We start from the raw sequence: 7,861 nt of genomic DNA, 5'->3' as shown, positions 1-7,861 counted from the left end.
GCAATTTTTGGTGAATTAAAAGCAACTTTTTTATGTCATAAATTATGATATTATTCTATCTTTCTAATACAAAATTTGCATTCATAAAGTGTTAAATACTGACCTTGTTATAATGTCAGTATATACAATGATTGTATATATGCTGAATGTAAGTTTAACTTCTAAATTTATATTTTTTATCTCTTGATATTCTATATTTATTTAGTATTTCATATTTAAATTTTTTATTAAAGAATGTTCAATATGTAAAAGTTTTATATTTTGAAATATAAATACTAAGTAAACTATATATATATATATATATATATATATATATATATATATATATATATATATATATATATATATATATATATATATATATATATATATATATATATATATATATATATATATATATGTATATATATATATATATATATGAATGATTACTTTTAATAATAAGAAATTATTTAAACTTCCTTATTATTGTTACATTAGCATTTATGTTAGAATAATTTAATCAACTAACAAATATTAAATAACATGTCTTCAAGAAATATTCGTAGAAAAGTTGCCATTGCAGTCATTAGCTGTTTGAATATAACAGATGGTTTGTTTTATTAATAGTTTCAAATGCGTTGATATAAAATCTTTTTTTTTTATTCAGTGTTATTACTTATATTAGTAGTTATTTGAATTTTATTTAAAGTATTATGTTGTTATATTATTATTTGTGTTACTTTTTTAACTGTGTTTACCATTAATTTTGGGATATCAATATGAAGATTCATATTTGGAGAAGTCTGATAATCTAATTTTTGATTCCAATTCTTCAATTTCAGAATCTATTTCCGATTTTTAGCCTTCATTATGTTCTTCAAGTGATGAAGTTTCTACCAGCAGTGATTCTGGAAAAAAATATCCAAGTGAATTTGAGTTGCTAATTAAGTTACAGGATTGTGCTATTGAAAACAATATACCTTTTTCAACAATGGACAAACTGTTATTGATTTTAAAACCTTATCATCCTCAATTGCCAAAGTGTTTCAAAACCTTATTGAACTCAAAACCTGCAACAATTAGAAATGTATCTAATAAAGAATTTTTGTATCTTGGTGTTGAACTATTTCTTCAAACACTAAGTGTTTCTAGCCCATCAATTATATCTTCGCAATTTAATATTGATAGTCTTCCACTTTATATCAATTCTGAAATATCATTTTGACCTATTCTAGTTAAAAAAGTTAGTGATTCAATGTCACCAAAAGTTGTTGCCATTTTTTGTGGAAAAGGAAAACCCAGTTTACATGATTTTTTTTCCCGATTTGTGACAGAAATAAATTATATCAAAACCAATGGTGTTACAATCAACTCACACTTATGCAGTATTCATATAACTAATTTTGTATGTGATGCCCCTGCACGTGCATTTATTAAGTGCATAAAGTACCATTCAGGCTATTCCATTTGTGATAGGTGTACTGTAGAGGACGAATGGCATAGCAAGGTTGTATTTTTAGAAACAGATGCACCCCTCAGAACATTAGAAAGTTTTATTTCGAAAGAAGATGATAGCCATCATAATGGGGAGACACCTTTATTGGGAATTCCTATTCATTCAATTAATAGCTTTCCAAATGACTATATGCATTCTGTATGTTTGGGGGTTGTTCGAAGACTTCTGAATTTTTTGTATTCTGGACCATTCAGTGTCAAGTTATCTTCACAATCACTAAAAACTATATCAGATCGCCTAATCCATATTTTGTCATTCTTTCCTTCTGACTTTAACAGACGGCCTCGTTCATTAGAGAGTATGAAGAAGTGGAAAGCTACAGAATTCCGATCATTTCTTTATTCAGGACCTATTGTTTTGTGTGATACTCTCAGTCAACCAGTTTATGAGCATTTTCTTATTTAACATAGTTCAATATTTTTATTATGCAGATCTCAAGAACACAAAGTTATTAATTTTATTGGTGAGCTGTTAAAAATATTTGTTACAAAGGCTATTACCTGAAAATGGAAAATCATTTATGACATATAATGTGCATTCCCTTATACATCTCCACAACAACTGTTTGCAATATGGATCCCTTGGCAATTTTTGTGCTTTTCCCTTTGAAAATGCTCCAAGACACTTAAAAAGAAGAATTCGAAGTGGGTATTTGCCTCTTCAGCAAATTGCTTCCAGACTTGCTGATTACAAAGCTGAACATTCACAAAAAATGCATACTGACAGAGTTTTTCTTCAACATTATGGTGTATCATTACCAAATCATGGTAATTTTTTACAATATAAAGTCTGCCATTACAAAAATAAAAGGTTTTCAAGTGGTTTGCGTGATAGCTTGGTAATGATTGAACACAAATGTTATCAAATTGTTAACATCTTAGTAGAAGATTTAAGAAATCCATTACTCTTAGCCAGACATTTTACAGTGCAAACAGATTTTTATGACATGCCACTTGCTAGTTCAAAACTCTCTATTTTCAAAGTTAGTTACATTCTGTTAGTTGCATACAGTTACATTCTCTGATAATGTTATTAAATGTTGTTGACTCCCATATTCTTCCTCCTATGTTGTTTTCCCATTATCAGACATTTGAATTCCTATTATATTTTAAATTTCTATACTTCTTGACAATATGAACTAAAAAATAAATTTTTACTATATTATTAATGTTTTTAATATATATCATATACAACATGTTTATTATTCTTTTTTGGTTTATATTGCTTACAAGTGCTATATTTTATTTGTGCAGATTTAACAGTTTATTATGTAAAATTGTTAACTGCAAATTCATTATTTCTTTATTGTAAAGTTTAAATTTACAGAAAAGGCCGCTCTTGATTATATAACATTTATTTAATTATATATTACTCAATTTCTTGAGTATATATCAGAGTTAGACATTGCAATTGTAATGTCTAACTCTGATATATAGACAAGAAATTGAGTAATATTTAATTAAGTAAATGTTTGTTTTAATTTTTTTTTTTTTAGTGTTTAAAGTTTTTATTGATTAAATATGTCTTATGCAGTTGTTGTTTTTACTAATGACAATGAAGTGGCAACAGTGTCCAGCAAGTGGTTTAAAGCTCCTGGGTATGTTTTGTGGCCCAATTGTAGAGTAGGAAAAAAATATTTTGTTAAATCACAAGGAACTCCAAAACATGTTGTTAAATCACAAGGAACCAGATGCTAATTTCCTATGAAGTACGAGTGTTGTCCAGCAACATATGTATGCTTTTTACTGTCAATGTTATTGTAAAAATTTCATTCTACCCAAAGAGAATATTTTGTGAATATATGTGACAGTCTAATTTAATATCTTTGTTTGTTTTTTTCCCTAGTATCTCTCAAATCAGCAAAAGGAGCAACTGGCTGAGGAAAACTCTGATCTAAGTTCGGCTGATGATGGCAGTCGAGTTTTACATGCCCCTAGCAGATTTAATAGTCAAAAATTTTCCCAACCACCAGCCAAAATCAGAAAAATAATTTCAAATTCACATACTACTCCCTCACCCTATCTTAACTATCCCTTGTTTCCAGTTACATCATAACTAGCTTCTTGTCCACCCTTAATTCAAACTTTAACGTCACTTCCTGGTAAGCTGGTTGTTTTGTTTTATTAAAATGAACATGTTTTGTTTATTGATTTGTTAATATAACGGGTGGTTACTAAAAATCCGGACAAACTTTCATGGGCAATAACTCCCATAGTTTTTATGGCAGAGATTAAATAAAACTATCATTAAAAAGAGTTTTTAGTTATTTATTTATTTTAATTAAGTTTGTCTTCAACCAGTCTGTTTCTTCGGATTCGGGCAACTCTAACACGAGTTGACCCAAAAAGTGAAAATACAAGGTTAAGGTCAATTTTTTTCATGAAAAGCTTTATTCTGGTTTGTAGTTGCTTCACGTCTTTTGCTTGCCAGTTACTCTCATACACTTTGCCTTTCAAAATAGCCCAAAAGTCTATTGGACGACACTCCGGTACGGCTGGCGGTTTGTCAACTTTTTAGATAAAATTGATGGTATGAGTCTCATAGCAATTGGTCACGGTTTTGGCATAATGCGAAGACGCCAGGTTTGGCAAAAATATATAATTACCATCGGCATGATGAGCGTTGATGAACGGCACTAATCTTCTCTTTAAACAATTAATTTCATAGATGGCTTTATTGACTGCAAGGCCGTTGAGGACAAAAATGGCTTTGATATACCTTTGTCAGAAGCGGCCAGCCAGACAAGTACCTTGGGTTCGAACTTGCGCTTTTTGCGATATTTAAAACTTAGTGGAGTCTTGTCTCTGTTGCTAGAGTAGTAGGTGCTGTTTCCATTAATTGTTGAGAATGACAGCGTAAAGTAAGGCTCGTCGTCAAGGATGACCGATTTTCCTTTAAAATCACGATAAAGACGATCACTGTGATCAGATATGGTTTTCAGGCGCTTGATACCCTTTGGGGTCATAATTTTGGCCACACGACCACTTCCTTGCACTCTTTTGTACCCAGAATCATTCTCAACACGTTTGATTATATCATAGATAGTGCTTCTTGGAATTTTTTCAGCATTGAAGTAAGCTACTGTGAACTTTTTACCTTGCAATTTATTATTCAAATAGAACTCGTAAATCCGTTTTCTTACCTCTTCTTGCTTGGCCATCATTATTTTCTTTATTATTAATGATCTAAAAACAAGTAAATTAACTTACAGAGAACTAAATAAGCTTTAAAATGGATATAAGCATAAAAAAAAAAGATTTAGCTTGTGGCATTTAAAATTCAGTTAAAGTTAGTCCGGATATTTAGTAACCACCCGTTACTATCTCTCTAAAATATGCGTTTTTACTTATCGTTTTTTTAGCTACTTCTAACTGCCAAACTACTTCACTTCTTAATTATCCCTTATTTCCGGATAAATCAACACCAGTTTCTAAACTTTTGTTTTCAAATTTCATTCAAACTCAAGCATCACTTCATTGTGAGTTTAAAAGTTGTTTTTGACTGTTGATTGAATATGTTATTTTATTGTGACATGTTCAAATAAAGTGTTTTTATAAATGTTTAAAAAATTTAATTATCTTAATGCATTCAGTATTAATCACAAATATTTTAAAAATTTTTCCTGCATTTACATGTGGAGAAATAGTTTTATAATTTTCTCTGCAGCCGATGTTTAGCATTTATGTTATCAGGAAAATTTATACTTCTTTTTTATTAGGCAATCTTCCTTGTGAACATCATTGTACCCATGTTGCATGGTTTAAAAAATTGTTTCGAAAAATCCAGCAAATGCGCATAGAGCAAGAAGCTATAAATCGATGCTTTCAGCAACATTCAAAATGTCAAATTGAAAATCAACATCTAGATAGCAATTTTTTGAATTGTCTTCCTCTGGACAGTGATCTTGATTTTGATCGGTTTGGCATGGAAATAGATGCTGACAAAAGAAAAAGAACTGCTCTGTTAAGAAAACTTTTATGATATTTTGTTTAGTCTTTCTATAGAAATTTTTTTTTGTAGGTATACCTCTCTTTTTGTGGAAAAATGTGTTTATGTAATCATAAAAATATAAATTAGTAGTACAAATTTGACTTGTTGTTTCAGATAAGTTATTTGCGAAAAAGGTCTGACACAAATGTGAACAAGACCATAATATATTGAGGAGTTTGTTAAAAGACAATGTTCTTGGATGTTATTCAAGGGATGGGAAACGTGGGAAAAAAATTTTGCTTTAGCAAAAGGAAATTTTGTTTCAATAATAAAAGGTAACATTTATCTAATTAACAATAATTAAAAATTAATTATTAGTAGTACGTATATATAATGTATATAATGATATTATTTTATATAATGATATTATAATGTATATAAAATTAATAACATTTGTATGCATATATAATGTACATAATATCATGTATATAAAATGAATGATATTTATTATTATGTATATATATATAATATATATAATATCATGTATTTATAACAATAAATGTATGTAAGCATATATTGTTAGATCAGCGCACACACATAACAGTGGGGGATTAAGAACTTTTTGGGATCTAAGGCTATTTTAATTCAGGGTTCCCAGTTTTTAATAGTAGTTAGCGTTACTTTGATTATGATAAGTGTATTTATTTTTCGATCTGTTAAATTTAGATGTTATTTCAAAAGTTCATAAAGGCGTATCGATTGTCGAAATAAACGTTGCTATTTCGGAGCAATTAAAAAGACTAAATCAAAGGAATCGAAGTTCTCTATTTAAATCAGCCAAGGGAACAGCAACCGAAATGGCAGAAATAGTTTAATAACTAATTATTGGATTAATGTTGAACTAAAATTAAAAAATACAGAACATCTTGTTTTTTGTTATTAAGGCTTACAAGTTGTAAATATCCTTCTTACTTCCAAAAGTTACTTATTATATTATAAATAAATACGATTAATATTTGTCTGTAAAGACGTTCTAAATATGCATATTTAACATAAAAAGGTACTGTAAAAATACGACAAAAAAAGTTTGCTAACGAAGTTACGTATATAATACGAAAAAAAGAAAGCAAAAAATACGTATTATTACGTTAAAAAGATACGTACTAATACGAAAAAAAGATACGTATTAATTACCCCCTACAAGCGGCCAAAAGTACCGTAATTAATACGAAAAAAAAATACGAATACATACATATTAAATACGTAAAATTTTGTTTGGGGCAAGATTATTCTGTATATTAGGTTAAACTTCTACATTTAGAAATAGATAGATTATAAAGATGTTTAAATAAAATGCGCGCTGTAACTGGCTCGTTTCTTCTTATTCTTGCAAAGTTCAGATAAAATGATATCCCGATGTCAGTCAAGAAGTATCGCTACTTTGGAATAATTCATGTCAAATAGTGACTAAACAGGTATTTTAAAAAGAAACCTTTTTTACACAGTTGTCTAAATGAGAGGGAAAAAAACTTGAAAGAAAATTTTTAACGAGCTGAACAGAAAGCTATTAGTGAAATATTTTTTTTATATTGTTTTATTTTTTTTTTTACTACGTAGTAAGCTAATAATAGCATAATTTTCTTTACAGCAATTTCTATATATTCCTTTTTCATAAATTGTGGCAGGCTCCTAACAAGCTGGTTGTTCCTGTTCTTAACGCAGTCTTTTAGCTCTGCTTCTGCTAGGTGTTTCGTCATCGGAGGTTCGCAGCGGTCTTCGTTTTTCCTGTTTCCAGGTCAATGTAATCTCTGGCATTAAAGTTTAAACTTGGAACTCAAAATTGTCAATATTGCCGGTATTGATATTAGTGCCATCGCACCCAATAGCCATTAGATCCTCTGTTTTGACTTTATTTTCCATTAGAAAATCCCAGATACCTGAAGTTATGCTCTCGGCTCCTCAACTTGAAGGTGTAATGTGGCCTAGACACTCTGAGTTTGGCTCACAAACTAGACACACATGTTCTTTTACAATAATCCGTCCACGGTTTTTGTTACCTTTTCTAGTTTGCACTCTGGTTTTATCTTTGCGGCCATCGAAATAGAGTCCATTCAGTTTTTGCTGGAGTGCCTGGGTTTGTAATCGCTTTCTGACTTTTCGCCGTTCTCAGCCAAGTTTATTTTTATCTATTACTATTGATGTGTCCTCCTTGTGTATAAGACCCACATCTTGCAATGTTGCACTGACAATAGCTGCTGCACACCAACCTGGAACTTTATATCTGTCGCACATCTTAGCTACATTTGGTAGTTCTAGTCGCATTAGTTTCTTGCGCTGCTTGTTATCAATATACATTACTTTACTGTCAGTAGTGTCAGTGGTAACACTGAAATCCGGAACCATTGCATCCATTCATGAGTCGTCCTCATCAGA

At 29.9% G+C, this 7,861-nt stretch overlaps 1 pseudogene across 1 annotated transcript; it reads left to right on the top strand.

Annotated features, from left to right (window-relative positions):
• Nucleotides 1–602: 602 nt before the first annotated feature.
• Nucleotides 603–6,347, top strand: LOC149880728 (uncharacterized; annotated as a pseudogene). Its single transcript, XR_016445932.1, has 5 exons — nucleotides 603–3,231; nucleotides 4,860–4,976; nucleotides 5,217–5,485; nucleotides 5,603–5,763; nucleotides 6,155–6,347. The product of XR_016445932.1 is annotated as an uncharacterized LOC149880728 (transcript).
• The last annotated feature ends 1,514 nt before the right edge of the window (nucleotides 6,348–7,861 follow it).

Source organism: Hydra viridissima, unplaced genomic scaffold, assembly GCF_058129835.1.
Source record: "Hydra viridissima isolate aposymbiotic clone 2 unplaced genomic scaffold, HvirCarnegie_v1 scaffold_12, whole genome shotgun sequence".
In the NCBI taxonomy this organism is placed as follows: domain Eukaryota; kingdom Metazoa; phylum Cnidaria; class Hydrozoa; order Anthoathecata; family Hydridae; genus Hydra; species Hydra viridissima.
Note: the sequence above shows the minus strand (reverse complement) of the source record. Positions and strands in the feature narration are given on the sequence as shown.